Source organism: Phragmites australis, chromosome 5 (genome assembly GCF_958298935.1).
Source record: "Phragmites australis chromosome 5, lpPhrAust1.1, whole genome shotgun sequence".
In the NCBI taxonomy this organism is placed as follows: Eukaryota; Viridiplantae; Streptophyta; class Magnoliopsida; order Poales; family Poaceae; genus Phragmites; species Phragmites australis.
Genome location: NC_084925.1, coordinates 7,659,359 through 7,684,818, shown reverse-complemented (window position 1 = coordinate 7,684,818; position 25,460 = coordinate 7,659,359). Strand labels below are relative to the sequence as shown.

The 25,460-nt window shown below is 43.0% G+C and overlaps 1 non-coding gene and 1 pseudogene across 1 annotated transcript; both read right to left on the bottom strand.

The window, feature by feature from the left end:
- Nucleotides 1–16,678: 16,678 nt before the first annotated feature.
- LOC133920198 (small nucleolar RNA Z247) lies at nucleotides 16,679–16,817 on the bottom strand. The gene has a single exon (XR_009910015.1). It is a non-coding gene; the product is annotated as a small nucleolar RNA Z247 (small nucleolar RNA).
- A 2,478-nt stretch (nucleotides 16,818–19,295) lies between these two features.
- On the bottom strand, nucleotides 19,296–24,978 carry LOC133917790 (cysteine synthase-like; annotated as a pseudogene).
- Between the last annotated feature and the right edge of the window lie 482 nt (nucleotides 24,979–25,460).

Here is a 25,460-nt window from a genome sequence, read left to right as displayed (position 1 = left end):
ACCGGATAGTCCGGTGATGAAGATGAAATATACACCAGAGTGTCAGTGTTCACAGAGGTTTGAGTGGGGTTCCAACAGCTAGTTTGTGAGAGTGTACTCACTGGATAATCTAGTGTTAGTACTATTATTCACCAGATCATCCGGTGTTAATAACTTTTTAGAGTCGTTGGGTTAATGGCTAGTACGCGAGTTTGAGGCTATAAATAGCCCTCCACTCAGCCATTTGAAAGTGTTGGAGTCCAGATAAGTTCATGTACACCTGAGAAGACATCTAAGCCACCAAAGTTCTCAAAGTGATCATTCAAGGTGATTAAGCACACCATTAGAGAGTGATTAGTGTTTATAGGTCTAGAGAGAGTGTTGCTAGGTGATTGCTGCCTAGAGAGTGGATCAAGAAGTGATCCAACCATGTACCAAGTGATACGCCGGCACCTTGGAGTATCGGTGGCTCGCCAGCAAGCTTGTTGACCCTCCGACTTGGTGTGGAGAGTCAGAAAGGTGATTGTGCGAGGACACGGAGACCCTTATCTTGGTGGCTTAAGCTCCGAAGTGATCATGACGGCAAAGAACTGAAAGAGATGCTAGTGGTGAGACCTTGCCTTTATGGCTTCGTGACTTATCCGGGTGAAGTTCTTGTCTTTGTGACTTGTTGGCTCAAGAGCTGTGACCGGGTGCCGATCGGAAGCATATCCTTTGTGGAGCTCCAACATAGACTAGGGGCGGCATTCATGCCATCAATACCACGAGAAAAAATCCCTTGTGCCGACTTTTCTCTCTCTACCTTATTTACATTTCTGCATTTACATTCTTGCAATTTACCTTCTTAAATAGGTTGCAAGTGCTTTGATCGGTAGAGTAGACACACTAGATAAACCTAGAGCACATTTAGATAGAAATTAATATAGGTTTATTTTGTGTTGTTTTTAGAGCTAAAATAGTTCTAAGTGTCCTAATTCACCCGCCCCCCTCTTAGGATGTCACCGATCCCTTCACCAACATATAACAGGAAAAGTATAGTGCTACAACAAATGTCTACTAATAAACTTTATTCTTTTTATCAGTGCTTCGGCTAGTCCATTTTGAGTGTGGACGTGTGATACAAAATGTTCAACTTTAATTCTCATACCAGTACAATAATCATCGAACGTTTTAGAAGTAAATTCTCTAGCATTTTCCATTCTAATGGATTTCACACGATAATCTGGAGAATTATTCCTGATTTGTATGATCTGCAAGATCAACTTTTCAAAGGCGTGGTTGCGGGTAGATAATAGACATACATGCGACCATTTCGAGGATGCATCTATTAATATCATAAAGTACCGAAACAGACCAGAGAGATGGTGAATTGGACCATAAATATCCCCCTGGATTCGGTCCAAGATTGCAGGAATTTCATCTTGACCTTCAAGGTAGATGATCTTATTATTAATTTCTCAGTAGCATATGCAGGGCATACAAAATCTTCATGATTCAGGAAATTCTTCACATTTATGTCATGACCTTGTGAGTTAGTAATTATATTTCTCATCATTCTAAGACCAGGGTGACCTAATCTATCATGCCATAGAGAGAATAATTCTGTACTACAAAACATGGTCTTTAAGGTAGTGAACACTTCAGGTGCTTTAATGTGAGTATAGTACAAGCCACTGCTCATGAAAGAAAGTTTTTCTAGTATTCTCACTTCACTATCATGTTTAGTGATGTGTAGGTACCCCCTACCATCTTCTTCACCCGTTTCTATATGGAAACTATTAGCGCAAATATATTTAAAACTTAAGAGATTTCTTGTAGATTCTGGGTACAACAATGCTTTTTCAAATTGCAATGTAGTTCCCATAGGTAGTATTACTGTAGCTTTTCCAAAACCTACTATGAATTTATCACTACCATTGACAGTCATCACCTTTCCAAAGCTATTTCTAATAGACTGAAATACATCTTTTCTCTTAAGATGGTGTTTGTGGTACCACTATCCATAATACACACTTCCTCCATACGAGCGACACTCATATTCTATAAATAAAGTATTCAATCATTCACATGCGAGGAAGTAGCAACAAGACTAAATGCTTTATTAACTATCAAAAAATATTGTTTGTAGCTAAGATTGCTCTTCTAGAGCTTACATTTATTCATTCAATCTTCCTAAATTCAATAACTAAGAAAATGACTAATTACTCTAATTCTAGATAGAGTCTATGAAATATCCGGCCACTTCATCTTCAATGGCTTTCTTTTCCGCTATTGCTAATTACTCTAATTCTAGATAGAGTCTGTGAAATATCCGGCCACTTCATATTCAATGGCTTTCTTTTCCGCTTCATCCCTCATGGTATCTTCTATGGTAGTGGAGGAGGGCAAAGTTGAGGCTTCTGCATCCTTCATTGGGAGGTCTTTTACTACCAGTGCGAGAGTGTCATCAACTTCCATGTTAGATGCATCCCTTTCAACTTTGGTTGCTTTGTCCTCTTCTATCCCCACTACAATGGTGAGGTGTGCTTCTGGTTGCTCCTTCTTCTTCTTCTGGTATGCTTCCACAACATGCTTTGGTGCTTTGCAAATTCGGGACCAATGACCCCAAACAGTGCACTTATAGCATGTCTGGTTCTGATCACCATATGGCTTGACTTCTTTCTTTGTCTTGCCATTATCATCACCAGGCTTGACTTTATCAGCCACCACTTTCCTTCCTCCCTTTCCCCACTTCTTATTACGGTTCTTGCGTGCTTTGAAAGAGCTATGATTGACTTCAAGGCCAGTGCTCTTCCCTTGCGGTTGGGATAAGAAGTTATTGTTTATGACTTCATCATGAATTTCATGAAGCTGCGACATGTTAATCAATTCAGAATACTTCTTGTATTTTGATTGACGATGATTACGTGCGGATTCTGCCGCATTTGGGTGAAAAGTAGATAGAGTCTTCTCGATTTTATCCTCTTTTGCGATCTCTTTTCCACAGAGACACAGGAGTGTCCAAATGCGGTGCAATTCGGAGTTGTACTCTCTGACATGCTTGAAGTCACAAAAACGGAGCCGAACCCATTCTTGTACGAAAAGCTTGATAGTGTACTTAAGGCGCTCAAAACGCTCCTGCAATGTATCCCATAGTACATTAGCATTGGTCATTGCCATATACTCATCCTTCAAAGTGGGAGAGAGATGGTGGCGGAGAAAATGAAGTGCCTTATCATTCACATCCTCCGTGAGAACCATTGCACTACTTGTTCCTAGGCCAATTGCAGCGCGAAGACTTTTCGCTCCAAGTACAATCCGGACATCCGATGCCCAAGTGAAATAGTTGCGGCCATCAACACTCAGCTCAACGAACTCCTTGTTCATGATGCCAGCCATCTAAATATTTAATAATACAAGTATTACTACTAGTAAAGTTGCATCATGTTGTTAAATTGGACTACTGCACATTTTTCGATATTTTCTATGCTATTATTCGAATTTTACTAAATTTAAATGTGTAACATGAAATTTAAACAGTAAAAATAACAATTAACAGTACAGAAACAATAATAACATAATTAAGTATTGCATAATTGCAAAAGAAGATATAAAATTCGAATTCCATGGTACTTCTATGCAAAAACAGAGCGTCTGGATAATTTTCAGAACATCTAGGGGTCTAAACACAAAAATTTAGGGATTGCACTCAATAATAGAAAATCAGGGGAGCTAAATGCAAAATCGGATTTTTTTCCTTTTCTTTTTTCTTTCACTGGATTTTCCTTCTATCGGGCCAGCTTGCATACCCTTTTGGGTTGACCCGATCCATCCAGCCCACCCGCCTCACCAAAAAGTGGGGCGGCTAGGGTTCCCAAGCCCCAGTCGCCACTTGGACCAGTGGCGGCCGACGCTTGGCATCCCAGCACGAGGTGCGTCGTGTGGTCTGGCCACATACGGGCAACACAGGGTGGCGGGGCGCGGGAGGCCAGCTCATGGCGGTGGCTTCCAGCTGGGCGGTTGCAAGCACAGGACGAAGCCGTCGACCCATGGTGGCGCTGCTTCATGCGGCGCAGGCTGGGCGGATGGCTAGTGGACTGGCGATTCGATGCGGCGAAGTGAGGATGTCAGCGTGCTATAAGTGGCTGCGGGTGGCCAGCTTCAAGCGACTGCGGCCGGTGCAGCAAGGTGAGGGAGGAGGTGGCCTGCGGAGTGGCTCCATCGATCGGGAGGTGCGACGCGTTGCAAGTGGCCGGTACGATGCAGTGGTAGCACGCGGTGGCGTCGCTTCGAGCGAGCAGCACGTACGGCAGACAATGTGGCAGAGCTACAAGGCCGTCGGCTTCATGCTAGCGGTGTACTCCCTCTCATTTTTTCGATCTGTGCAGGAAGGTGGGCAGCGGCGCATGGTGGCGGCTGCGGGCCCCATCTGTTCTACACCGTGCTGATAGATCTCGCTTCACCGCGTTCATGTGTTGGTTACTGTTCACACATACGAGGCGATGCTACTATTCATACATACTTGGTACTATTCATGCATACACAATGCTACTGCGATGGTGTTCATACAATACTTGCTACTGTTCATACGAGAATGCTACTGTTCATACTATTCATATCTATTTTGACGCAAAATAAACAGCAGCAGCAAGTATACGTACCGAATCGATCGTACCTTTCAATCTTTGCGAGTGAGACGATCCGATTTCTTAGCTTGTCTTTGATAGAGCTTTATGCTGATAACGTATTGAGAAACTGTTCCTACCGGATGTAGTCCAGCGATCCTTCGATAGAACAATTTCAATAGGAGACACAAGGGTAGGAGAAAGGCTATATATTGTTTATTCATTTGTATGTTACAATGAGGGGTTCTACCTATGTATATAGTATCAAAAACTCTTAAAAAATAAAATCAAATATTTAAAAATATCAAGATAGATTCACATTTGATTGTAAAATTTCTAGTTTCCTAACAAAATCTAAGCTAGACTTGCGCTGGATCACAGCTCGATTAGCGCGTACAGAAACTGAAAAAAGAAACTAACTGAACCTGAACTAACTAAACTAACTCAAGACTGAAAAACAGGACCTGAAGACTAGCAAACTGAACATGCAATGCTCAAGATTACTTCAACCGTAAGATGATCCAGGCATAATGCTTGGATCATAGGACCATGCAACAAGCAGTCATTTATAACCATCAGTTGATCACCGTAGACCTTCTCATGCGAAGGCAGCATCTCTGCCCTCACCGGTGTTTGCATGCTTCCGCCTCGCTTTGAAATCTGCTGCTACTGTCGGTGGAGTAATCCGCCGGTCACTTGCTCGCCGAACATAAATTCCTGCTTGATTGTTTCGCTCCAACGTCTCACAACAACACCACAGAATTATATTAGCTGTGTAACCTATTGCAACCATCAGATTCTGCTTGATTGTTTGTAGCTCCAGTGAACTTGGACATCAAAAATCAATACAAATCTACGCTAGAATCGAAAGTCAACTTTATAAATCATTCTCCAACTTTATAAATTACGAATTCAGATACTAATTAAACACGAAATCTAAGCAATGAAAAAACTCATCTCAGTGGCTCAGTGTAAACCAAGCCGCAGCCGCCGTTCTGGCTTGTTGCTCTCCGATGCTCTTGAAGAGCGTGTTGCCATTGACGTTGCTGAGGAAGCCGCTGCCGAGGAATCTCATCAGGAAGTTGAGTTGGGCCAGCTTCGCCCACGTCGACACCTTGATGGCTTTCCGGCTGTCCGACGACGTCCGCAGCGAATGCATGGGGCGCTCTAGGAAGGCGGCGATCTGCCGGAACATGCCTTTCTGGAACATCATCTTGCCCGAGCCCTTGCCGCTGGCCTCGGTGGCGAGGTCCGACACCCTGACCTGCAGCGCCTCCATGTCCTTGCACGGGGTGTGCCCCGTCAGGTTGAGCTCCACGCACACGGCGAGCTCCTCGCCGGCGGCCATCCTGACGGTGCGGTCGTCAGCCTCGAAGAATTTTAAGAGGTTTAATTTTAAGAGGAATTTTGGCCTTCCAAATATGATTATACAGTTAGCAAGGAGCTTCTCTCACCATTCGGTTATAGACAGATTTCACAGTGAAAACATTTTTTGTCAAAAGACCAAGTGACTACGTCGTATGAATCAAACAAATTCACATTCAAAACCTAATCATGAATCAGCTCCCAATTGAGTCTGTAACTCAGTATTCAACCACCTGCTAAAAGTTAGACTCCACTGAAGAGCATGCCAATCAAAAACAGAAATTCCTTTTTGATTCCAGATGGTATATACGAGGAACCGTCTAAATAGTATTTAAATTAATCATTAAGTTGATCATTCACTTAATTACAACTTCAACGATTACTCTGAATATCGCTCCGGTAGTCCCAGCATGTGTTTTGTGTCCAAAGATCGAAACACATGTCTTTCAACATATACATCGCAACAAAGCTTAATAAAGAGCGAGTAATAAATATTTATATTACAAGTATTAAGCATGCAACTGATTTCAATAATTTACAATAAAAGCGAGCTAGGAGAAGATAAAACCTCTCAACTCCTAGCCATAAAAGAACTACGCAGCAAAAAGTTAAACTTATGAACAACAAAAGAGAACGGCACCATATGCCTTTAGGCACCGTCTCAACACACCACCTTTAGAGTAGAATGCACTACTCTTACTCACCACCCTGACCGGCAGGCACGAAGTAGCCAAAAACAGCCTCTTCCTCAGCAGCAGTCATACCTGCAACAACTTAAGGGCAGCACTCTGAGTACGAAGGTACTCACAAGACTTACACAATATGGATATATAATATTCCGATTTTAAGGATTATGCATTGAGCTGTTAGCAAGGACAGACCATAAGGTTAAGTAAAACATATGCAGTATGCAACCTAGATATATATATGTAAGTACATATACTTAACCAAATATGACATTCTACCCTGCAATAACCAACTGAATATAAATGAAACTGTAACATAAATATAACATAAGTATTTGAACATAAAAGAAAAACTGATCCAACTCATCCACCACCATAATAACCGAACCATCAACCATATATCCGAACCAACACCCACAAACGAGAACTCTACGACCGGGTGCAAATGAAACAATAGCATTCTCATGACCGAGAGCGCGGTAGCTCGAACTATTTATACACCCTGCAGAGGGATACTCCTGGACCCACACAACACGAGGATCATACGGCTTGTGCCACCCGCTAAAGTGCACACAAGGAGGTTACTTGTGATAACCTTTTCCAACCAGCCCCAACCGTGTGGATCGTGCATCGCTCGGCGCGGCGGTAGTAGAACTAATCCCGGAGCAAACTAGTACCACTTATAAGCCAGCCCGCTCACACCGTCGATATTCAGGCCCACAAAGCCAGAACTACGAAGGTATTCATCTCGCCTTACCATTAGATCGGCATGTGGTGAGTAAGGTAAGTGCTAAAGCCAACTACCCCGACGATCGGCCTTAAACAATGCAAGCGGTCTACGGTGCCCGGGTTCTCCCGAACTGCCCCCAGGACTTTCCTTCGAGGTAGAAGTCACCCCTAACACCGCCCACATCTCGTCTCATACCCACCACTCATCCAACCAACATCCACATAACCATATACGTGAACAAGTAGTAAGCCCTAAGCTCGCGAACAACGGTCGAACCATTGCTCGTCTTCTACCGAAGACCTATGCATTTCTAAGCATTTCGATTGACACTTAGACATTTACCACGTTACCAAGGCTACAAGAATATAGATGAACAATTCAAGGTAGGGATTATACAATCAACATAGGTTCTACCCATAAAAACCCGACATCGACTTCCTATACATGCAAACCTATATATAAGCATAGTTTATCAATATTTAGATTTAATTCAATTCGACAAAGGTGCAATATGATAGATGCTTGCCTTACTGCTCAAGTAGCTGCCTATAGTTACCCATGCAACACTCGTCCAAATCTGGAAGATCAGAGTTGTCTTCGACCACGGTCGCCTCCCACTCCGGCTCCTTGTTAGCTAAACAAGAACGCGTGCAATGGTGAGCATGAATGAATGTAATGAGGCATGCCACAATGCTCAACAACATGCTAGAAGTATAAGATATGCGAATCAATGCAATACTAAACGATCTAAACGAAAACTGGAAAATAACAGCCATCCGGAGTATCCGGATTGGTTCGGAGTATCCGGGTTCGGACCCTCTGGGTGACACTCCGGAAGAGGCGCTCGGTTACTGCTTTTTATTTGACTGGCCCAGAGTATCCGGGTGAATCTGGAATGTCCGAGTTCTAGAGTATCCGGGTCATCCTCCGGTTAAGACTCTCGGTTAGCACTATTCTAACTTGACCCGGAACCTTCGGGTTGGTCCGGACTATCCGGGATGTGCCGGACACTCCGAGTGAGGTTCCGAACGAAGCTCTTGGCTACACGACCACAGAACTACCCGAAGTCTCCGGGTTTGTTCAGATAATCTGAGTGATACAGACTTGGGTTCTTCATGATTTTTCCACTCGGGTGATTTGACTCACTTTACAAATCTGTGCTACACAAACGTGCATATTCCCTATCCAAAAGGTTCTAAACCAATCTCGCACCCTAAACCCTAACCAATTTTGAACACAATTCAACGAATCATTTCTGCTGAACTCAGAGTATCCGGGTGAGTCCGGAGTATCCAAGACAGCCCAGAAAGGTTGTTCTCAAGTGGATTTTTGGTCGATTCGAGTTGCGATCTTTTTCAAGCCTAAAGGGAACATGTTAGGGATAGTCCAAGGGTACTAGAACTTACTCATCAACTATCAACATGACTCTAGAGCTCATTTTTGACCAAAACTCTATTTTTGCTCAAAAAGCCAAAGAACGCCAAGAACTTCAAGAACTACTCGATTCTACTACAAAAACGAAAATGGATTGAATAGATGAGTAGCTCATGAGCTAGAGAATGCAATGGTACCACATGCATACCTTGAATCCTCCACTTGAGCTCGGATTTTGGGAAGAAAGGGAGAGTGAGCTTAAGTGGGAGAGGGAGAGAGAAGGACCTACTGTTGCTGCAGCTTGGAGGGCGTGGGGAGTGAGGGAGAAGAGAGAGGGAGCAGGTGGGGCTGCCCCATTTGGTGGGTGGGATGGTGGGGCCACTAGTGAGGCCCACATGTTAGAGAAAATGGGTATTTTTAATGCAATTTCTATTCGTTTCTCCCCCAATTTTCTTTCTCTTATCCAAATAATTTCAAACAAATTGTTCTAATGTGCCAATTAATTTCCTCCGAATTTAATTACAATATTAATGACACATGATTAAGCTTAATCACATAATTACTGAATTTGGGATGTGACAGTATACAGCACAGGAAACAAAAGAGAGAGAGGGCTGGAAAACCAAACATCCTTCCAAAAACGTGCCATCTTACCATTCCCTACTAAAAGTCTCCACCATGGAGATAAATCGATTTAATTTTGAGCAAATCAGACAAGCATGAGGAATCATTAAACTTATGTTGCACTGATGCAACAGAGGAATGTTGTAAATATTTTTTTTCTGAACAACAGATTGCCACATACCCTCTCCTTTCTCAATTATCCGGTGGGTAGTTTTGTTGCCATGACAATGATCAGTTTTGGCACACATTAAGCTTAAGCGGTTCTTTTTTGAGAAAAACTATGGCAGGCGCGGAGCCAAACTAAACTTCTCATTAAAGGGTGAGGCAAATCCACAAATTACAACAGAAGTTGCAAACATAATGAAACAACATACAACAAGAACCCCAGAGGACACGAGAGAGAGAGACAATATGAAGTATAATGTAGAATCGAGAGTAATGACTAGAGAAAGGTGAATAGTTGCCTTATAAATTTATTTGATGATTTTCTCTTATTTTGGTCACCCAATGCACCTCAAAACTAAGCGGAAGCAGAAGTCTGAGAGAAACTAGTTGCTAAAGAAATCTTCAAGCATGGCTCTCATAGGTGTAATTGAACTATAAGTTCCACTGACACATCCCATGAGTCATTGTCATAGAAAGATAGCAACTTGAAAAAAGAAGTCTTTGATCCAACAAAATGAACACCGAAAGAAAAAATTCTCCAAGTTGATGATCTAGAGGCAAAGGGAATTTAAGACCCACTTGAATACATTTGTACATGAATTTTATGCCTCTAGCAACAAAAAGAACACCTTTTCAAGGTGAAAAAAATTTCAGCACCACAACCGAAATAAAAATCCAACCAAAAAGAAAGAAACTGGCAACAGAGCAAGGTAGCCAATAGAAAGATACTAGAAAGAGTATAATACAAGAATCAAAGAAATAATCTCTTCATTTCTTGAGGAGGACAACCATCTTTTCGACAGATTACAAGATATTTTTCCTCACAAAAAGCTCTAACCTATTGCAAAGGCTAAGCTCTTATTTCCTCTCCTCTAAAACCTATCTCTCAAGGCTCAAATGGCTGGCACACACCTTCCCTACAGTCTTACCCCTCTATTTATATGTCTAGGAATATAGCTTAGCCTTTAAGTTTCTTTATTCCCAAAATATCCCTATTTTCTAATAGCCTCATACCTACCATCGGGGTATTTTTTTGTCTATTTTTTGCTCCATCCATCGAACGGTCATGACTTAGCTTTGCCTCGACACTAGCTTCGTGATGATACCACTTGCACTCCATCCTTCCATAGTTTTGAGGCCAAATCGTGAACCATCTTGCACGCTTCTCAAAGAGTGACCGTCAGCGCATGTCGATGTCGACGCGCGTACTCTGTCTTGCGATCTTGACCAACGGCAAGTCTCTTCCACTCCCGATCCCTTGGGCCACCTTGTCACTTACACCAGCATCCCCTTCGTTTGACTTTGTCAACACGCCGTCTTCTCATATTTTTTTTGACCTCCATGCGCCTAGCTAGGATCACCTTGACTTCGCCCAGCCTCCTCGATTGTCCGGCACCTAACACCCCACTTGGCCCCGATCATCCCGCTGTCAACCATCAAGTTACATCCATCACTTGCACACCACGAGACAAGCACACATGCATCTCCAACCCCATTATAGATTAGTCAAGCTCAAAATTCTCAATTGAAAGCACCTCTCAGTGAAAACGTGAACGCCAGATGATCTGGCGTACACTCCTTCTGAGCGTCGGACCATCTAGTGTATTCAACTCATCAGTTAACCCAGTTTGTAACCTCTCTACAAGAATTGGTCCGGCAAAGCATCTGACGTTTATCCCTTTGAGCACCGGACCATTCGGCAAGTACAAGTCCACCAGAGCCAGTTTGCAACCTCTCTACAAGAAAAGCTTCGGTGTTCACTGATGCCCAACGTCAGACCATCCGGTGTGTACTTCAATTTTTGCTTCTTCATTTAAATACTCCGGCGTGTACTGCATATGAACGTCGGATCATCCGGTGAGTTCATTTTCTTCAACGCCAGATCATCCAATGTGTGTAATTTTCCTGGACTTAATTACAAAAATGCCAACTCTATTTTCTTTGCAACTTTAGTTAGTCATGATCATAATTATAGTACATATACATGCTCATACAATCCAAAAATCATAAAACAAAATCAACACACTTGTCAATCACTCAGACATATTTCAACTTGATTTCTCATACAAATCCCTAACAAATCAATAGACAAGGCTAAGACTTTCCCACGAGTTGGAGAACAATCCACAAATCAACAATGAAAGCCACCACAACAACATACTTGCTAGTTTCACAAGGGATTTTTGTGAATCCACATCTCCCATATTTGCCACACCTATATCACCCGCAACGCCATACGAGGGGAGGAATCCACGCAGGAGGGAGGGGATGCCCAACAAGAATCGGAGATCCAAGAGAGGGGAACATGGTTCCATCCACTTAGCATTGGAAGGGTGAGGGAAACATACCGGCCAAACCTCACTAGACACAACAATCTCCCATCTAAGTGGTTGGTAACATCTTTCATGGCGCATCCGGGCTCCACCTACCACCATGCAACACCCTCCGAGGGAAGGATGTCACGAAGGAGAGCGGGGAGATCCTAGAGAAGGGATCATGGTCTCAAACAACTGGCATTTGATGATGCAACACAACCATCAAGGAGTTTGGCGACGAAGCACAGGCACTAGCAGGGGACACTTGCTGAACCATGACAAAAGCAAACAATTTAGGTCAAGAATGAAGGCCAGGTCTGAGGAAAAGGAATCGAGGAGGCGGAGGAAGAGCATAGCTCCCAAACCCCACACTACACCGTCGAGGATGAACACGCCGAGGATGTTTGTGAGCCACAAAAGCCTGAAGATCAGCTCACGTTTGGCCAGCAGGAGGCTGACGACGAGCTTTTTGACCACGCAGAAGTGGAACCACTTGCCGCACACCAGGCATGAAGCTTTCATTACATGGCTTCCAAAGCTGAAGCCAGGGCACTCTTGTCAAACCGTGCGGAGGTGGGGAAGGGAATTCTATGAGACCCTTCACTGAAAGACCCCTACGAGACCATGATCTATGCCGTCCTTCCCTAATCCAATGGCTGGCACGTGCAACTGAGAGGAAGGAGGGGTCTTTCTGTGAGACTGGGTCTCATAGAATTTCCTTCCCGGAGGTGGAGCACTTTCCCATGCACTGGACGCAACACTTTCGCTACACGTTTTCCTGATGCTCCAAGCGCTCTCGAGCAGGGTCCGCACTTCCCCCATCAGCAAGGATCAGTGCCATGGCACGACCACCATGGACACGTCACAAGTTCCATGACTAATCTAACTATCTATTACATACATAGTCACATGATTTCTAATAGTCCCTCTCAATCACAACGGGAGTTTCATACATTGAGATTGCGACAGTTAGCGATGGACGAAACTCTTGAGAGTGGCTTTATTAGAACATCTGCAATTTGATCCTTTGATGGGATAAATCGTTCCTCCATCGCCTTATGTGCTACTTTCTCACGAACAAAGTGAAAGTCGACCTCAATATGCTTAGTTCTCACATGGAACATTGGATTAGCTGTCGTATAGGTGACCCCAAGGTTGTCACAACAAAGCTGAGGTGGTTTGTGTTGAAACACAACAAGCTCCTTCAGCAGTGATTGAACCCAGATCATTTTAGCTATAACATTTGCTATGGCTTTGTATTCAACTTCTGTGCTTGACCTTGAGATAGTTGCTTGCTTCCTAGAGCTCCATGACACCAAATTTGTGCCTCGAAACACAGCAAATCCGCTAGTTGATTGATGATCGTCAAGGCACCCTGCCCAGTCTGCATCAGAGAACCCACTGAGCATTGTTGTCGTTGACTTCTAAATTTTCAGTCCATAATCCACAGTTCCTCTAACATACCGAAGAACTCTCTTCACAGTAGCCCAATGTGCATCAGTGGGGTTTTGAATATACTGATAGACCCGGTTCACTACAAATGCCAGATCAGGTCGAGTCATGGTCAAGTACTATAAGCCACCGGCAATACTTCTATATCTGAATTGTTCTTCTCTTGACAACTTTGTTCCTTGGTTTCAGAATAACTTTTCAGTGGAAGTCATGGGAGTATAGATTGCTTTGCACCTTTCCGTGTTTGCTTTCTTGAGTAGATCAAGCGCATACCGCTTACGTGACAGTAAAATCCTATCTTTCTCTTGTTTGACTTCAATGTCTAGAAAATATTCAAGTGGACCTAAGTCCTTTACAGCAAAGCCAGTCATCAAATTCTGAATCAACTTGTTGGTGGCAGAATGGGAGGAACTGATAATAATAATGTCGTCCACATAGATTATCATATAGATAGCTATTCCCTTTTGTCTAAACACAAACAAAGAAGCATCAGCTACTGAGGGACTAAAGCCCAGTTCTTGCAATCTACTGGTTAGCCGAGAATGCCATGCTTGTGGTGCTTGCTTTCGCCCATAGAGTGCTTTATTAAGGTGACATAAATAATCTGATGGTTTGTTGGGATCTTCATATCCTGGAGGCTGCTTCATGTACACCTCTTCCTGAAGAACTCCATGCAAAAATGTGTTCTAAAAATCAATCTGTCTCATGCTCCAACCTTGAGAAACAACTAATGACAGGATGATTCAAAGAGTAGATGGTTTCACCACTTGACTGTAAGTGTCAAGATAATCAACATCATACCTTTGTTTAAATCCCTTGGCCACCAATTTTGCTTTAAATTGACTGAGCCATCAGCTTTTCTTTTTACTTTATACACCCATCTGCTATCTATAAGATTGATCCCCTTCTTGGGAGGTATTAGATCCCAAGTTTCATTCTTCAGCAGTGCAGAATACTCAATGTCCATAGCTTTTCTCCATTCTGAACTTGCCATTTCTTCCTGAAGATTGTAGGGCTCTGAAACTACAGGCAAGGTTGTTGTCGGATTTTCGATAGTCACTGAACCAGAAAACATGCGTGCATTCTCCAGGTATCTAACAGTTCCATTAGTGAACTCCTTGGGTTGCACTATATTATTGTGAAGGCGTGTTTGCATTGGGTGTTGTCTAGGGAAGCAAATTATATAGAACTCTGTCCAGAAAGATTCTCGTGAGACCTCATCCATACCATCCATCATGTAATCCAATGGCTGAGCTGAAGCTGAGAGAAAGGGAGTGGACACGTATCATCACAGCGGAGAGGGTCTTTCGTAGGACAGGGTCTTATAGAATTTATTTCCGTTGTGGAAACAAATTCTATAGGACCCTGTCCAGAAAGGCCCTCGTGAGACCCTATCTATGCCATTCATCCTGTGATCTAATGATTGGGCTGAAGAGGAAAGAAAGGGAGTGAACACGTGTCCTATAGAATTTGCTTCTATTATCTAGTGACCTCAAGTGGTTGAGACGAACCAGATGCTTCTCTGTTCTGGCTTGGATTAGCACTATCAGCTGAGCCTGAACTAGCAGACCTGTCAATCGTGACACCTACAGGAGACATACTAGCACTCAAGAGATCATCGTTAGCAACAGGGTTAGTTTGACTACCACTCATGTGAAAGACATCGACTGCTGGTTCAATTGGGTTGGAGTTTCGGTTGTGTTTGAATTGGTGAGAGAGTTTTTAGTGTATTGAGTGGGTTTTGCTAGTATTGGCTGATAGTAGGATGGTGAGAAGTCTTAGGTGGCTGAGTTTCTTCAGAGGAGTGATCAGCAAAAGGAAAGATTGTTTCATCAAAAATATCATCTCGAGAAATATAAACTAAACCAATAGTGTGATCAAAACACTTGTAACCTTTATGTGAGGAGCTGTAACCCAGAAATGTGCACTGTTTAGTTCAGAAGTTCAGCTTCCTAGAGGTTTAAGCACATAGGTTGGGACAACAAGCATATCCGAACACACACAATGTAGAGTAATCTAGGATTGTGCCAAGAAGTTTGTGTAAAGGGGTGTCATGGTCAATTGTGTGGCTAGGCATCCTATTGATCAAGTAGCAAGCCATGTTAAAGGCTTCATCCTAGAACCGCAAGGGCATTTGCGCCTGAGCAAGCAGTGCAAGGCCAGTTTCTACAACATGACGATGGTTCCTCTATACCGTGCCATTTTGCTAGTGAGTGTGAGGGCAAGAGAGGCGATGGTCAATGCCAGAAGTTTAGAAGTAATTGTGTAGACGATGATACTCCCCCCCCCCCCCCCAAATCAGATTGGGCCGAACGAATTTTGGAATTAAGCATGTGCTCGACATGCTTCTAAAACTGAAGAAACACTAGCTCAACATCAAACTTGCATTTCAGAAAATAGATCCACACATATCTACTATAGTCATCAATGAAAGAAACATAGTACTTCGAATTATTGACTGATGGAGAGCTGGTTCCCAAACATCAGTGTGAATCAATTGCAAAGGAGATGTAGATACATGCAAAGAGGAACTGAAAGGAAGCTGAGGTGCCTTTCCTTGCTAGTAAGCATAACAAATCAGAGAAGGAGAAATGTTTGTGTTTACAACTATATTATTTTTCTGCAGAATTCATAGTGTAACTGGAGAAGCTATATGCCTAAGTCTTCGATGCCATTGCTCTTGAGAGATTCTGGTCGACAACAAGGCTTGACCGGGACTGTTATTTGGCAAAACATAGAGACCATTTCTACATTTGCCTGTGAGGAGTGTGTTCTTCGTGGCTCAGTCCTTGATAAATAAAGAATTGGGGTGAAATTCAACAAAAGCATTATTATCATATGCTAGTTTTCGGACTGAAACCAAGTGCTTATTGATCTTAGGTGCATACAGAACATGGTTCAGATATAAAGGTCGGGTTAAACCAGTAGTTGATGAATGTCCAACATGAGAAATACCTGCTCCATTAGCAACTTGGATTTGATCTCCTCCAGTGTAGCGGTCATTGGTGGTGAGACGCTCAAGGTCGTTGGTGATGTGGTCCGTAGCTCCGATGTCAATGTACTAGTTGGAGTCCATGGAGTAGTCGTTGGTGACTGTAGTAGCTTGCTTGACGTTGTCGGTTTGGTAGGCTTGATCAAGCGATGCCAGCAACGAAGTGCATTGTGACCAAGTTTGTGAGAAACCTGGCAAAGCACATCGCGTGGCACTCCATTATTGGTCTGCCCTCCGGGAGCTGGACAGCCATTGTGTCCTCCTTGGGATCAATCGCCGCCACGGCCGTGCCCATGGCCGTTTCGGCCTGCATTGCCACCACCACGACTGGAGTTCCTACTAGCATTGTTAGCTGAGGATACCTGAACAATAGTATTGTTGTGCTCGTCTCATTTCGCAGCTCAGCATGTGTGCGTAGACGTCGTTAATGGAGTACGAGTCAGCGCGGGTGGTGATTCTTGTCACCAATGGATCGTAGTTTGGACCAAGACCATGCAACATGTATGTGATCAGCTCCTCATCTTGGAGTGGCTTGCCGATGGCGGAAAGGGTGTCAGCGAGGCGCTTCACTTTGCAAAAATAATCCACGATGCCATGGTCCTTCTTTTGGATTGTGGCAAGCTGCATTCATATCTGCATGATACGTGCGTGAGAGCTTGACGCGAACATCTTTCCAGGGTGCGCCATGTGTCACGCGCAGTGGTGATTCCCACCAAATTGCTGAGGAAGTCCTTGGTGAGGGAGGAGAGGATGGCGCTGAGCACAAACTGGTCCTGGTGGTACCGGTTGGTGTACTCCAGATTGACGGCGATTCTTCGATGACCACCTTCTTCAATCGGCGCCACGGTGACGGTCTGCTCGGGGACGCCGTGGATCTGTCAACATACCCGATGAGGTCCTGGACGCGATCACCACGCGCTGGACGCGTCACAACGTACATGACTAATCTAACTAACCATTACATACATAGTCACATGATTTCTAACATCCCCGATGCACGGGCTGACGATGAGCAGTGCACCCGGCACTCCCACTGTGCCGGTCTCATGCTGGTCCGGCCGGAGCAACACGGCAGCAGCAGCCACAGAGCAACCGGATCTAGCGACAGAAGAGGACAGGACTGTCGGCCCAATCGAGCCTGAGCAGCCACACTTGCGAGCACTACGCGATCAAAGCTTAGCTCAAGAGGAACAAGACATCGCTCGTTACCAGGTGCAAGCTTCTGAATTCATCCATAATATCCCGAACCAGTATCCATTTTGCGTGGAAATCGCGGTTATCATCTCAGACAAAGGCACGAAAATCGAAATCAGGTTCATATCTCTGCGTGGCTTAACCGTAGGTGTTCGTTAAGTTCTTCAGCCTGTAAATAACACAGGGGTAGCTGTAAAGCATTCCTCAACAACTTGTTGTCATGTTGACAGGTATGCTGATATAGTGATATGATAGGGGGTAATGCCATAAAGAACACTTCATCCGAAATTTGTCAGTAGCCCAGAAATTTGTAGATCGAGATGGTGTCCCCATCTCTGTACTGGTACTGTTTTTGGAAGATCGAGATGTGTGTAATCTCCTTTTTTATGGAGGGCATGCTCGTTTAAGCTTTTCTCACAGCTCTTCTCCTCGATCCACAATAGCAGCTGTGCAGAGTAATCTTTTTTTATATAGGAGTTGTGCAGACTTATCTGATTTATTGGTGTTGTTGGTAATGGAATTTATAAATGTTGAATTATTGATATCCCCGGCTGAAGTTATAGCTAGCCGTGCTTTCTAAGAAGTTTTTTTTTGCTATTTATTATATTTTTTCCCTTCTCATCTTGTGCAGTGAAGTTGGACATCGAAAATCAATACAAATCTGAGAATCGAACGTCAACTTTATAAATCATTCTCCAACTATGTGAATTTATATATTAATTAAACACGATATCTAACAATTAAAAAACGTTGCCAACCAAGCCGTAACAGCTGTTCTGGCTTGCTGCTCTCCGTTGCTCCTCCGAGGCAGAAAGAGTTCTTCGCCTCCCACGCATGTCGCGGTTCATCTTCATCTCCTTATCCTTCCTCTTGCTGACCTGCTTCATCATCTGTGCGACAATGTTCAAGAATTCCTTGAAGAGCATGTTGCGTTGACGTGGCTGAGGAAGCCGCTGCTGACAAATCTCAGGAAGTTGTGCTGGACCAGCTTCTCCCATGTCAACACCTCGATAGCTTCCTCACTTTCCGACGACGTCCACAGCGAATTCTCAGGAAGGCGGCGATGTGCCGCAACATGTCCTTATGCTCGGGGAGCATCTTCTTGTTCGCTCCCGGCGGGTAGGTCCAACACCCTGGCTTGCAGCGCCTCCACGGCTTGCTTGCTCCACTTCCGGTCCCTTCAACGCACCCGAGGGCATGACGCCCTCTCCACGGATGTAGCGCACATATTAGACTGGTTTGTTTCGCTCCAACGTCTCACTCTCACGGCAATAACCATATGCTAGTTGTGAAACCCATTGGAACCACCAGGTTTAAGAAACGAATGGCTTGAACAAGGCATGGCTGTAGGCTGTAGCTTCACCCATAACCATTTATATCGAAAGCATTCTTCAAAAGAATTATAATATCTAGAGCTGTTGCGTTGGAATATCACACTGTACCAGCCAGGCATATCATCCATTTTTTGCTCTGTTACTGCACATCGACATCTAGCTCATGTTTCTTCCTCCTTCACCAGTCACCACTCACCAGGGCAGATCATCCATTTTTTGCTCTGTTACTGGGAGGGGAACACAGTACACGCGTTTCTCACTTTTTCTACCTACTCAAACTTTTGGTTGCCTGCTCCAATAATTGTGAGAAAATTCAACCGAACCCTACCGATTTCGGTCGAAATTACATCTAAACAGGACCTACAGAATACAGACTTGAGAAGGCTTGCAACAAGGCCGGCCGGTCGTACAGAACCAGCAGAACCAAAAGTAAGGATCAAGCATCTAACATTACTCCAACACTATTAGTATCACATCCAATTTACTTTGAAGAAATCATGTTATCAGTCCATCTGAAGTGCGCATCTGGGTTCGCAAGATTAGTGAACTGGTCTAGAACATAAACATTTTCCATTTCCTTCTTCAGCTGTTCTACTCTATCAATCAAGTAGCCCCTTGAATCCATTTAGTGCAGGATCCGCAAGAGACAAGTAGAGTTTCTCAATTGGTGTTGGATTTAGTTCAACATTGAAAATTAATGATGGAGGAGCACAACTTAAAAAATGGAAGTTCCCTCGTCTATTAGGCTAGTCTTTTTGGTTGAGTTAGCCTAGAATCTTGGTCGTGGTTCTGGTTGGACCTGTGCGTATAGCAAGTCTGTTGAGACCTGAGCTGGGGGCGTCGGCTCGTGAGTATAGCGAGCTAGACCAGACGTCTCCAAGGTCGCATGGTTATGGGTGAGCTTAAAACATCTATAGGGTCACACGTGTTGTTGTAGCGAACATGGCCTGTTTAGGTATATATATGTGATTTTGGTGATTAATAATAACATAGTCAATGGTACTAACATGTTTGTTAATTACATGCTTTAGTAGGTCTCATAGATGCAATACATGAAGAAGCCACCGAAGTGGAACTCAAGAAGGTTTGAATTGGATGAATTTGGAAAAGATTGTACTCATTGGATGGTCCGATCCTCAGTAAGGTATACTTACCGGATGGTTTGATGCTCAGAAAAGAATTCACACCGGAGTATTTTGACTTAGAAGAGATTCTTCAGTTCTATACACCGGATAGTTCGGTGTTAGAGTGATGCGCACATCGGAGTGTTTTCTAGAACTTGTGCAAATCTTTAGAGAAAAGATTTTAAACTCATTGGATGGTCTGGCGACTAGAGCCTTGTACACGCTGGAGCATTCTCAGATGAAGGTGAAAATATTGTACACGCCGGATGGTCTAGCGATAAGGAGTAAGTTTCACCGGAGCATTTTTTAAGAGATGTTTTAATGGCTTGTCTAGTGTGATTGTACACACCGGATGATCCGATGATCAAAGGATCTATACGCCAGACAAATGAACAGTGAGAAGTGGTTCGGTTGGCTCAAGTATACACACTGGATAGTCCGGTGATGGAATTCAAGATTACACTCAACATCCGATGTTTGCAATGAGTTTGAGCCAGCTATTTTTTGCTGTTGTACACACCAGATGGTTCGGTGTTTGTATTGTTATTGACGTCAGATCATCCAATGTTCACAGTTTTTTGACTGTTGGAACAATGGCTAGTTCGTAGGTTTGAGGCTATAAATACTCCCTTTCCCCCTCCACACACACTCAGTGATTTAAGTGTGCTGGAGTCTAGAGAAGCTCATAGATACTTGAGAAGACATCCAAACCACCAAAGTACTAAAAGTGATCATCCAAGGCAATTAAGTACAAGATTAAGGGAGTGATTAGTGCTAATAGGTTAGAAAGAGTTGTTGCTAGGTGTTGCTGCCTAGAGAGGGAATCAAGAAGTAATTCTATATTGTACCAAGTGGTACATCGACACTGTGAGCTTTGGTGGCTCATGTTTGTTGACCCTCTGATTTGGTTTGGAGACCCTTGTCTTGGTGGCTCAAGCTCCGAAGTGAAGATAACAGTAAGTGGCCGGAAGAGAGGCTTGTGATGAGACCTTACCTTGGTAGCTTATGGCTCAATCTACTTGAGGCCTAGTGGCTCAAGTGACGTGACCGGGTGACGTCCAGAAGCTATAGTTTAGATGGCTGCTCCAACATGAATGAGGGATGGCATTTATACCATCGATACCATGGGGTAAAAATCCCTTATATCGAGTTTACTCTCTTAACCATCTTTACGTTTTCGCATTTACTTCTTGCAATATATCCTTGCATGTTTACCTTCATAGAGTAGTTTGTTATAATTGGCTATAGTTTGCAAACCTTTTTGAACGCTAGACTAGACACACTAGATGAATCTATAGCATATTTAGATAAAAATTGATATAGGTTTATCTTGTAAAGTTTTTAGAGCAGATTAATTTTAAGTGTCTTAATTCAATCCCTGCTCTTTTAGAACGTCACCGATCTCTACAGTTGTGTGTGATAGGGGAGATTATTGGGACCCAATGTATAATGGGGAAGATTATTGGATTTAGTCTCATATCAGAAATTGATGATGGAGGAGCACAACTTAAAACGTAGAGGATATCTCGCCCATTAAGCTAGTCTTTTAGGTTGTGTTAACTCAAGACCTTAGTGGTGGCCCCGTGGGTCCGTGCGTATAGCAAGTCTATTGAGACTTAGGCTAAAAGTGTTAGCTCGTGAATATAGCAAGCTAAACCAGACTCTTGCGCACTCTAACAAACATGGTGCTTAGCTCCTTACCGAATAATATCACTTCAACGCCCAAGTATCTCAACAGTATCTGCTTATCTATTGCATGTTTAACCGGCATCACAGCAATGAATTATAGCCTTTCTGAGCACTAACAAATGCCACACCAATAGCGACACTACCGCTCGTAACTGTCACTATTGTTGTGATGCCAGTTGGGAAAAGGCCTTTCTCCTCTGAATCTTCGATCAATCTGCAATTTAGCAGTCCTAAAGTGTTACAGAAACAATTTATATTGTTGTGCAAACTCTCAAACTGTCGTGTGTTACATTTGAAGAAAAGAAATAAGCAATTGAAAGGAAGAAGTCAAGCCTCATATGTACCAATAAGGTTATATACGTGCCATTTATGATTGAATTTCATATGATTCAAACATTTTTCTGATAATTAAAATATATTTAAATGGCTCTTGCTCGCAATAAAAACACCATGTCATATCCATGAGACAAGATCACAATTCACATGAGTAGGGGTGAAAACGGCTCCGAATCAGTCGAAATAGGGTTTTACTGTATTTGAAATCATATTTTATGTTGAAAACGGATTCGAATATGGATAGTTCGGATACGAATATGATCACGAATAATGTCAGAAACGAATACAAAATGAATATGGATCAAAAACGGATATGGTCGACGAATATTTACCGGAATACGAAAGACTACTCAAATTATATGTGAGACCATAAAAAACAAAAGAGTATATTCATACTAAGAAGTTACTATGTAATAACTAAGATAATATAATCCATACATTTTGCCACTTAGATAAAAAAAACAACACAACTTAGTTCATCACAACTTCACAAGTTCACATGTTATGATTGAGACAAGTTCACACAAACACACAATACTTAGACTTAATACATATATTTAAACTTAGTTCATTATAAACTCACAATGCTAGTAAAAGACTAAAGATAACATATACACAAATGGAAGGGAGGGTCTTCTTCAGGCGAGCCGGTCACCACTATCTGGTAGGATGGGAACCGACAGACAACCACGTCTATACCCTTAATCACCATCCCATATGATGGCTAACGATCGAGATAGAAATATTCTGTTTAAAAAGTAAACATGTTACCCTTCCAATGGCCGATACATTTAAAAATAAAAAAATATTTGTTCTCTTGATCTCAAAATTCAAAACACTATCAAAATTATCATGAAATTTTTTTAATAGTTGGTGTAGAGGATACTATGATTTAGCTCTAAAAAAATAGACAAAAATATGATCTGTACATAATACAATGAAATTTGTCTTTTTTGTTTCTCACTGTACAGATAAAAATATGATCATATTTTGTTTTTAGAGCTAGATTATAGGATCCTCTGCAACATATTTTTTAGAATTTTTCATGATTATTTCAATAATGTTTTGATTTTTTTAGCATTAGAATGTTGTTTTAGCCCTAGGTTTCGGATAATATTCAAACTCAGGTAGTCTGAATATCTGATACCGATGCCAATTCCGTCGGAAACTGATATGCCGATTCCAAAAAAAAAAAATCCGATGCTGATTCCGAGTTGAAAATATCCGATGCCGATTCCAAAAAAATTATCTATCTCCGGTTCCGATCCGGATCGGCCAGAAACTATCTGAGCCGTTTTCACCCCTACACATGAGCATGATGACACGTTTGACATGCTAAGATAGCTTTACCATGTTGTATCTGAATGACTGCTTGAACAAAATGTTATGTCATCTGAGAAGTAGAGCAGTCACCTGAGACCACTTCTATCCTTGACAGAGGAAAGGGGCTGGTACGGTTCAATCTTTCCAATCAGCGAGCATCTATGCCATCCTTCTTGGCAATATTTTTCAGTTCTATCAGTGGTGTCCAACCGATTAGCTGAAAGGGACGGAGTTTACTTAAAACTAAATGCAGCAAGCATCAACAGAAAAAATAACAAGCATTGCAATACTGCCATATAAGGAAGGATGATACCATAAGAAAATGAATATAGCCACCTGTGTGATGTTGGATGCAATGCACTCCCCATGGGAGGAGAGCATAGTCGGTATCCCTTTCCTCCCCTCCTGCACCTCCTTGTGTGTGCTACTTAATTTACAACAAAGCAAAGTAGAACTAGAAACTTCAAACCTCTTGAACAAATGGATGGGTAGAAGTAGAAGGTTCTCCAATGCTGGTATATATACATGTCCTTGAGAGATTGCCAAGAAAGATGTGGATACAGATAAGGGCACAGGGCAGTGTCCAAGAAGCTTCCCTTAAACCAATCTTTCCAAAGTTTGTTGACACATTATGTTTTTTAAAATAAAAAGTAAAAGCATGTTGACATATGATACTAGATCAATGTGCAGTATGTCATGAAAGGGAAATTATATTAAAATATAGAAAGCCACTGGTTGACTGGAACTTTAGACCACGCCAATTTCTGAAATTTGTTTGGTGCTTGGAGTGAAAGTCACTCAAATCGTGCTGCGCAGACAGCAAGAAGGAACGTCGTCAGTTTGTCACAACCTGCAACAAATACTCTAGACTTACAGCAAGTGCTGTGAAAGCCCTGGAGATGAAATGCGCGCAAGTTGAATCATAGCACCGGTGTGTAATGAAATGGCATAGATAACACAATGCTATTACTGGATAACGCAAGCATCAGATCTTGGTACTCAAGAACTTCAACAGCTGTGGGTATCACCAAGAACTCATGATACCTTGGGACTCGAGAACTTGCCCCAATTCCACTAGGTTGCGCTCAGCAGTCAAGAATTGAAAATCTAATCTTGTACTATCTATTTGCGCTTGAGTCCTTATCCCAAGCATGGCTCTTCGAATTAAAGCATAAATACTTGAAACAATGGAGAATGCGAGGTGCAGTTTCAAGCCTGGGGCGAGATTGATCGCAAGATGGCCGGACGTATGGGAGTTGCCGTAGCGGAGATTCGGGGGCGGACATGAGTTGGCAGCGTTTCGCCGGCGGTCGAGGAGTCATCGCGGCTAGGGATTTGAGGGGTGACCGAGCCGCCGCCGGAGTTGGGGGCAGGAAACGGACCTCAACGGGAGAATATCATGTCGCTGACAAGTGGGCCCGCATGACAGTGGCTCAGGATTTTTCCCTTTTTACAATTTTACCCATGTATTCTTCCCTCTCCCCTCTCTACCGTTACCTTCTCTAGAACCAGCCCTGAGCTAAGTCCTAGGCTGGCCTATTTAAATTTAGGTTAAATTTTAAAAAAACTATTGTTTTTACAGCAAATAAAAGGTGATTTGGATCCATAGCCCGGGCTGAAGCCTAGCTTGTCATGAGCTTGGATCCGCCCCTGGTTGCCACGATGGTGGCTCCCACCACGGGCGTCGCCCATGTCGGTGGTGGCATCGGCACAGCCTTACCGCAAGAGGCGGTGAAAGCAAATGCTCCTCCACTGCTATTACCACACCTGCGCCACCCCCATCATGCTATAATGCGGGACCGAATTGTAAGTGCCTGGGTTTGAATTCCTCTGTTACTTTGGATTACATGATGCAGTTTGGGTTTATTGAATCCAGAGAACAAATGCTGCTGTGCATCAATCGTGAAGTTGGAAATTCGATTTGGACTAGTCATTTCTTGTGGTAAAAAATTGGGAATTTTGTTTGCGAAGCCTCGGTTTTTTTATTTACTTAAGATCATTAGTGTGTGAAATATAGCGTTTGATCAGTTTGTTCATGTAAGAAAAGTGCAAATCACTGCAAGAACGAAGCAATTACCCAAAAAAATTCATCTCAGTGTCACGTTCCTCGTCGCCTGAGCTCGTCGGTGGACAACGTGAGGTAGAATTGTGATGCGGTGAGGCAAGCGCAAGAG